The sequence below is a fragment of the Lolium rigidum genome, chromosome 3, assembly GCF_022539505.1.
Source record: "Lolium rigidum isolate FL_2022 chromosome 3, APGP_CSIRO_Lrig_0.1, whole genome shotgun sequence".
Lineage (NCBI taxonomy): Eukaryota > Viridiplantae > Streptophyta > Magnoliopsida > Poales > Poaceae > Lolium > Lolium rigidum.
Window position 1 is genome coordinate 151,987,587 of NC_061510.1, and position 8,237 is coordinate 151,995,823.

Consider the following 8,237-nt stretch of genomic DNA (forward strand, 5'->3'; position numbering starts at 1 on the left):
CCACTCGCTACTCATTATGGTGGTGTTGATGTAGATCTTGGAGGGGTAGGAGATCTCTCCGGTGGCGGCTCCGGCAGAGGTTCCCCCTCCAATCTTTGCTGGTGTTGACTCTATTTCGGTGTTTATGATCTACGCCCTGCCTCCTTTCTTTTACACAACAGAGGTCCTTTACATAGGGATTTTTAGTTCAAGACCATCATCTGGGGCTCTTGATGGATGGCTGAAGACACTCAAGGAGGTGGAACGCCTAGGTGGTGCGGCCAGGGGGTGTGGGCTGTGCCACCCATACGATTTTTGCCTTCCGGGCTTAGTTTGCCTGATTTTAAAGCTTCATATCTTCAGTCCTCATAAAATATTGATCCTCGTAAAAGTCCATGTCCATTTGACTCCGTATAGGTCCCTCAAAATAAAAAATAAATAGACAAAACAGGAGATTCTTGTTATGTAGAGTTATAACCAAAATAAAGGGGATCATTAGAAAATCCCCAAAAACAATATGAAATTAACATTGATATAACTTTATATGAGATGCAAATATGAAGGAATATGTGGCAAAAAATACAAAGTTCATGTATATATGCATTCTAGATGCATCACTGGGCCACTGAGTCCTCCATCGCCCATGCTAGACACGACATTTCTTCGTGGTCCTCGACATCGTGGACGGAGGCCACCTGCCGCAGGTACTCATGCTCGAAGGTGGGGCAACAGACCTGAACGGAAGCATGCTCCTTCTTCACCTCTATCTTCTCCTTATTCGGCTAGCGGAAGAAGGCGGCCCCATGTTGCGAATGATGATGCCGCCCATGCGGCGGTGACTCGTGGGGGGGGGGTGATGGGGAACCCAATCTAGGAGTACCAATGGAAGTCTGAAACCAAGATCAGATGTTGAGTAGTCATCTTCCTGGAAGTCAGCTGAGGACGGGGTACCCTCCAATTTATTCGGCATGACACGTGACGGTAGAGGAGGAAGAACCAAGACACATGTCGCCCAAGTCATCATATCGTCATGACGAAAAGACCAAAACAGACTCTGGTACCCTCACCCTTCACATCTTAGGCAATCAGGTACGGGAGAAGACTTTCCATGCTACGAACGTCATCTTGACGTCGGCATAACCAGACTATCACACCTATGTGTAACTCTGATGAGTGCATTTTTAGCGTGATTTTGCACCGTTATTTTGTTAAAGTTATCATTAAGTAGTTATAGGATTTTTGTATTTTACCGCGCTACTGCGCCCTTTTATGCTTGACTACACATGATCTTAAAATAATAAGACAATGATGCAATATCAATAAAAACGACCATTTTATGGTATTTTGACGTGATAAAAATCATTTAAGCACTTAATTATGCACCTAGGCAAAAGAAGGATGCGAAGACAAGTTCCATAAGGTTTAGCGGACGTCGGTACGGGCACGGCCTGCTAGGATGACTGCCTCGTCAAATACTTTCACCTCCCGCAGACGGATCTGAGATCCAAGCACGTACGCGACCAGAAACACCAGAACACCGTCCCAGAAGAGATCTGAAGGAAGATCAAGAGGGGGCCTCATCCAAGTTACTACCCGGATCATTGGAGGAGAAGGCATCATCACCTTCGTCATCATCCGCAACGAAATCATCCTTTCCATCCCATCCATCTCACTAGATTGTAATCTCCATTGTCATTGTGGGTTTGTACTTGAATTCACACTGTTATTCCAATTCCATTTGCAAGATTATGATGATGTTATTGATTGTCTCCATGTGTGAGTAGTCCACTCGGTTCTTAGGGAAGATGGAGAAACCCTAGTAGTATTATAATATGAATGAAGATGATTTATAGCTTTGCACTATGGTTGTATGCTAGTTTTGTCTTGTGTTGTTGAATGAAGTCGACCATGTAGCATTTTCCTAAGGGTCACAGGAGGGAACTACCTTCGGAAGTACGATAGTGTATACAGCGGGAAGTGACATACTGTGTGCGGTGCATTATTGTACGGAAGAAGGGGATAAGAAGGGACTCGGAACTCTTAATAAATAACCACGGGGTAATCCCTTAATTGTGATGGATCAATAGGTGGCTTGACGAAGGTCATTGCGATAGTTATTCAGGGATATGTACATATTTCAACTTCGAGCATTTCCCACATACAACAAGAGGTAAGATATGAATTATACAGTTTGTGTTCTTAGTTAATACTAGAGGTGGAACCAACAATCTCCGAGAATATTTTAGTCTTATTATAGTTCGAACGTAATCTTTAGCTCTATTTGCATTCTTTAATTTTAGTTATTTACAAAACTCATTTAAATTAAAACCTCGCTTGAGATTTGAGACAACTTAAGTGATTATAGATAAATAGCAACAAGGGGCATTAAGATCACTACTAGTAGCTCCTCGTGGTTCGATACTCTTAGTTCAAAACTAGCTACAGCTAATATGTGTTCTTGCAGTTATCAAGGTTTTTTATAGCGCTGTTGCCAGAGAGTTCAGCGCTTTTGGTCTTTGTCTTTAGTTGCTACTTTATTTATTGTTCTACTTAGTTGTTTTTGAGTTACAGGTGAAAAACCATGGAGGACTACCAACGTGGGATACAACTTCAAGCCGTAAAGAGCTCTAGCCCTCCAATGGACGCTTTTATTAAATCAGACATACTCATCAATCCGAAAGGGTATGACATAAACCCCATGCTATTAGATTTACTGCAATCTAAGATGTTTGCAGGAGACGGCACTGAAGATCCGTATGGACATATTGAATATTTTGAAGATGTTTGTGCAACTTTCAATTTAACCATCTTTACAAAAGATGAGGTTAAGTTTAAACTCTTTGAACAAACTCTTACTAATAAAGCTCGAACTTGGTATAATGATTATCCTATTTTAAATTTCTCTGAATGGAAGACATTGTCTACTAAATTCCTTCAGATATTTTTTCCAGAAACCAGATTTCTTGGAGCAAGGCGGATGATTACAAACTTTAAAAGTTCACCGCATGAGAGCTTGTATGAAAGCTACTCAAGATTCAGAGAGATTCTTAGCAATTTTCCCCATCATCATTTTCCACCTTTGTTAATTATACATACTTTCTATCCAGGAGTTAATATTGAGAATAGAGATTTATTAGATTTACTTACTGATGGATCTTTTACTGAGTATGGAGTCGATAAGGCTTAAGACTTATTAGAAACCATACACAAAGATGAGTTTTCAAAAGATAGTAAAGAACCTGATGCGAAGTCTCTAGTAGAGCTAGAATCTATTAACCAATTTATGCAGTCTAGAAAGGTTGTTGAATTACTTGGTAATAACAAACTTCAGCCTAAAGATATCATTCACATTGTTAAGAGCTATGCTAAACATCTGCAACTTCCTAATGATTGGGAACGTTATGAACCTTCTTCTAATAACAAATATTCTAATAAAATTCCAACATGCAAGCAAGTTGAAGAGAATGTGTATGAACCAGAAGAGCTACCATGCCCACTCAGGAAGAAGCGGGCAGATGAAGTATGGACCAGAGAGTTGACAGGAAACCTAGGGGAGATAAAGACAAACATTGATATAGTCAAAGAGCTCCTTGAACCTGAAGGCATTGAAGGCGAGGAAGTGAGGATCAACCGGAAATTCTCTCAACTTATAGGAGGAAAGCCACAAGGTAAAAATGAAAGGTATAAAAGTATTAAATTTAGATGGGGAGAAATTGACTTTGAAGGTATTAGAGACCAAAGCTCGAATATCAACATTCTCCCTTATGATTCTTATATATCATGTCGTTATTACCTGGATGATCATGAACTAGAACCCTCGAATACAACTCTGGTACTCTCAGATAGAACCTATCAAAGATGCCATGGGATTCTTCGTAATGCTCATATCACGGTTGAAGCTTTTGTTTACCCAATAGACTTTTATGTTATTGATATACCACTAGACCCTTTTGGTCCAATCATATTAGGAGTACCTTTTATTGTTCTAACTAAACTAAATATTGATAGCAAAAAAGGAGGTTATGTCTTTGCAGCTTGCAGAAGAGGAAGTAAACATCAGATTCAAAGAACTAAAAAAAATCCCTGGTGAAAAGAAACATGAAGTCAAAGAGGAGAAAACTATTGAAGAATTGGCTGCTATTAACTTTAACATTCCTCAGAATGAACTAGAAAGAAGTTTGACGAACGATCAGTCAATTCCAAATGATGAAGGTAAGAAGAATTAGATGATATCTTGAACAACTCAGCAGAAGCAGAAGACCTTCAGAACTCTGAATATTAAGAATTGGTAAGGAAGGGAGACAAGGACCCACCACCATTAGAACTAAAAATCCTTCCTAAAGACTTAAGGTATGAATTTCTTGATGAAGAGACGAAATGTACAATAATAATTAGGAGTAAACTTTCTTCTATGGAAATTAGATCTTTACTAGAAGTTCTTATTAAGCATTGTAACGTTTTTGGGTATTCTCTCGCTGACATTAAAGGTATAGATGCGTCAATAATAACTCATAAGATAAAAAAATTGAAGCCTTTACCGTAGGGGAATTCCCTACGGTGTAATTTTTATTAATAATTACAGAACAAACACAAAGCCCAAAAGAAAGGCATAGTACATCAGGGAGGGAAGAAATGTCTCAGAAATAACAAAGGCATTAAACAAAAATGGATAGGAGCCATTCAACAAGAGGTTGAACACTACTAGACTTAACCATGTGCTTATGCAGAAGCGTATCACTCTGGCAGCAAACTTTCCACCTATTAAAGGAGGCCGGTATACTATGAAAGATTAAATCATTTCGGACTTTCCAGATGTTCCAAGTCACACACACAAACACCTCCATAAAACAAGGGCCAGAAAACAAAGATCTTGCCTGGAATTTTTTTTCGGTAAAAGGCTTGGAGAAGTACCAATGTATATCCAAGAAGAGAAAGCATTTCCTCGCAAAGGTACATCCGAAAAAGGTGCTCTCGTGTCTCAACATCAGTACTTGTGCAAAGGACACATCCGGGTCCCGTCTCTAGTTGCCAGTGTTTGCGCAACATTAAATCTCGAGTGTTTAAGCGATCCATCATGAGTAATCAACAGAACACTTTCAGTTTGGGTAAAGCTTTGGATTTCCAAATGGCATTAAGGGAAACGTCTTTGGGCAGCTGAGCAAACAAAAACCTGTATAATTTGGAAGGAATCTACTTCTCTCCCCAAACAAACATGCGGAGATCAACAATAGTCGCGGTGAGAGGCGTCGCCAAAACCAACTGTGAAATCTGCTGCCACTCCTGGAATGCTTTGACTGAAATAGGACAGCAAAGCAGTCATTTATGTCCTCCACTTGAGCTATATCAGCAACCGATAAATCCTCAACAAGAGCAAAGGAGAAGAGCCAAGGGAATTTATCACAAAGCAATTCTTCATCGTACCAATAATCTTTCCAGAACAAGACTGAGGATCCACTCCCAACCTGGCAGTGAGAAATGCTTCTGTATTCCCCAACAAAGCTGAAAATGCCCCTCCACCAAAATGATCCTCTTTTGGTCTGATCATGGGGCACCCCTTCACCATAAAGCGACCAAACCAATGAGACCCAGGGGATATTTTCCTTGGAATAAAAGTTATGCAATTGCTTCATAAGAAGAGCCTTGTTCTCGGGAGTGGTGTTTTGGAACATGGGTGCATATGCTCCCTATATTTTGAAATGCATCTTACACATATTTTAAATTTCAAAAAAATTGAAACAAAAAATTGGTACGTACATCTTCACGTGCTACGCGCTCACAAAGTCGTTTCATAAAAAAAGACGTATTATGTGATGTGTGTAAAAAAGACAAAATTCAGTGCTAAAAATAATGCTTTTCACATGATAAAGTTTCCCATTTTTACATAGACCACAAAAAATATTATTTTTTCGTGAAACATGACGAATGCACATACATAACGAAGATGTACATGTAGAATTTTTTATCCAAATTTTTCGGCATTTCGAAATATATCTTTTTGGTAGAGGGAGCATACGCACCCGGGAGCCGAATTGAATTTCCGCCTTGTTCTGCAACTCTAAATTTAACACGCCAAGTCCTCCATGCTGCTTAGGTCTACATACCAACGACCATGCCGCCAAAGCATTACACGAGGATGAATCCTCCTGTTTTGCCCATAGACAATGCCTTTGCGCACGATTACAAATATTCAAAATGGTTTTCTGGAGTTTGAGAGAGCACATAAAAATGTTGGCAGTGTAGAGAGCATTGATCTCACAAATTCCAAACGACCACCATAACCCAAAAAACCGAGCACTCGCATTCAAACGCCGTTCTACTAAACCCACCAGCGGAGATAAATCTTGGATCATGGGTTTAGTAGTTCCTAACGGAAGACCGAGATAAGTGAAAGGGAGGTGGTCTACAGCACATCCGAAAGAACTGGCTAGAGAATGCAGCTGATCATCAGAAATATTTATCGACATAAGGGTAGATTTGGCATAGTTTACCCGCAAATCGGTAGCTTGAGCAAATTCCTCCAAAATAACTTTGAGTGCAGCTAGCTGAACCGGACAAGCTTGCATAATTAGCAAAGTATCGTCCGCATATTGGACTATGGGAAAATCCGTTTCAGGAATATTCAGCGGAGCATGTAGCCCACCAGCATGAAAAAGATGGTTAACCATTGCTTGCAGCAGCTCAGACACTCCCACAAAAAGAAGAGGCGAAAGAGGATCTCCTTGGCGTACTCCATGACGACAAGAGAACTTTTTTCCCGGGACTCCATTGAGCAAAATTGCCGAGGTGCCCGAGGACATAATGATTTTTAACCATTGCATCCACCGTGGATCAAACCCAAGACATTCAAAAACTTTCAAAATTGCCTCATATTCAACAGTATCAAATGCCTTTGCAAAGTCAAGTTTGAGAATCACTGTAGCAGAACCAGATTGTTTGCATTGATGAATATATTCGTATGCCCATCCAACGCAATCTTGGATAGTCCTTGATTTTAAAAATCCATATTGATTAATGTGCACCATATAAGGATTTTGCTTTGGAGGCGATTAGCAAGAAGTTTGGTGAGCAGCTTGAGACAGAGATTCAGCAAAGATATAGGACGGTAGTCATTAGGACCTTCTGGTGAGAGGATTTTGGGAATCAATGTTATAAAAGAATCGTTGATGCTTTGCAAGTTAACCGATCCTTCCCAAAATTCATGGCAAAGTTTGTAAAAATCATACTTCACCACGGGCCAACACACTTTCAGAAACATTCAGGCCCCGGCGATTTATCACCAGGCATATGCGCCACAACTTGATCTATTTCAGCATGAGTGAAAGGCGCCAAGAGGATTTCCAAGCCTTATAAAGGCGTAAAGTATAGGGCGAAATCAAAATTAGCTTTGATAGGCAAAGAAATGCCCAACCTGCTGCGGTAAGAGTTCCAGAGAAGCCCTGCTTTTTCCTCATGATCAGAGACTTGAGAACCATCCTCATGAGATAGAGTAGGAATAAGATTTTTCCTATATCTTATTGTTTCCATGGAGTGAAAAAAGATGTATTTTCGTCGCCAAGCCGAGCCCAATGCGCTGTACATCTCTTTCTCCAGTAGTCCTGCTTACAGAGGAGAAGGTGCGCTGCAATTTTCCTTTAACAATATTCCCGAAGTTCCATTCACTGATATGCAGCGGCCGCTGCTCTTCAAAGCTGTCCAGACGGAGAATTACATAGTTGCAGTTAGCAATCAACGTGCTAAGCATTGAGAAACTATTGCTCCATTGTTTTAGCCCTTTGCTTAAAAGTTTGAACTTAGCAGACAAATGTTTAGCACTGTCACCCTTATATTCAATATCCCAGATGGTTTGGACTTTATCAAGGAACCCGGGTAGACGAACCCAATGATTTTCAAAACGAAAAACCCTTGCCTTTGGGATATTAGTCCCAATCCACACACGGCACGTGATCCAAAGTAGGACGAGCCAGCGGATTGACGAGTGTATTGGGAAATTTCAAAGTCCAAGTTGTAGACGTGAAAAAACAATCGAGCTGCACTAGAAGGGGGTCAAGCTGCATGTTGCTCCAAGTAAATGAACGACCCTTAATCGGCAATTCAATTAGACCCAAGTAGCTGATGATTTCATTGAAAGTAGCAATATCATTCATATTCGCACCATCTCTGTTGCGGTTTTTCACAAATCTATAAAAGTTAAAATCGCCAAGCAAGAGCCACAGTGCATCATCTGCAATATCGACATGGAATAACCATGAAGGATGATG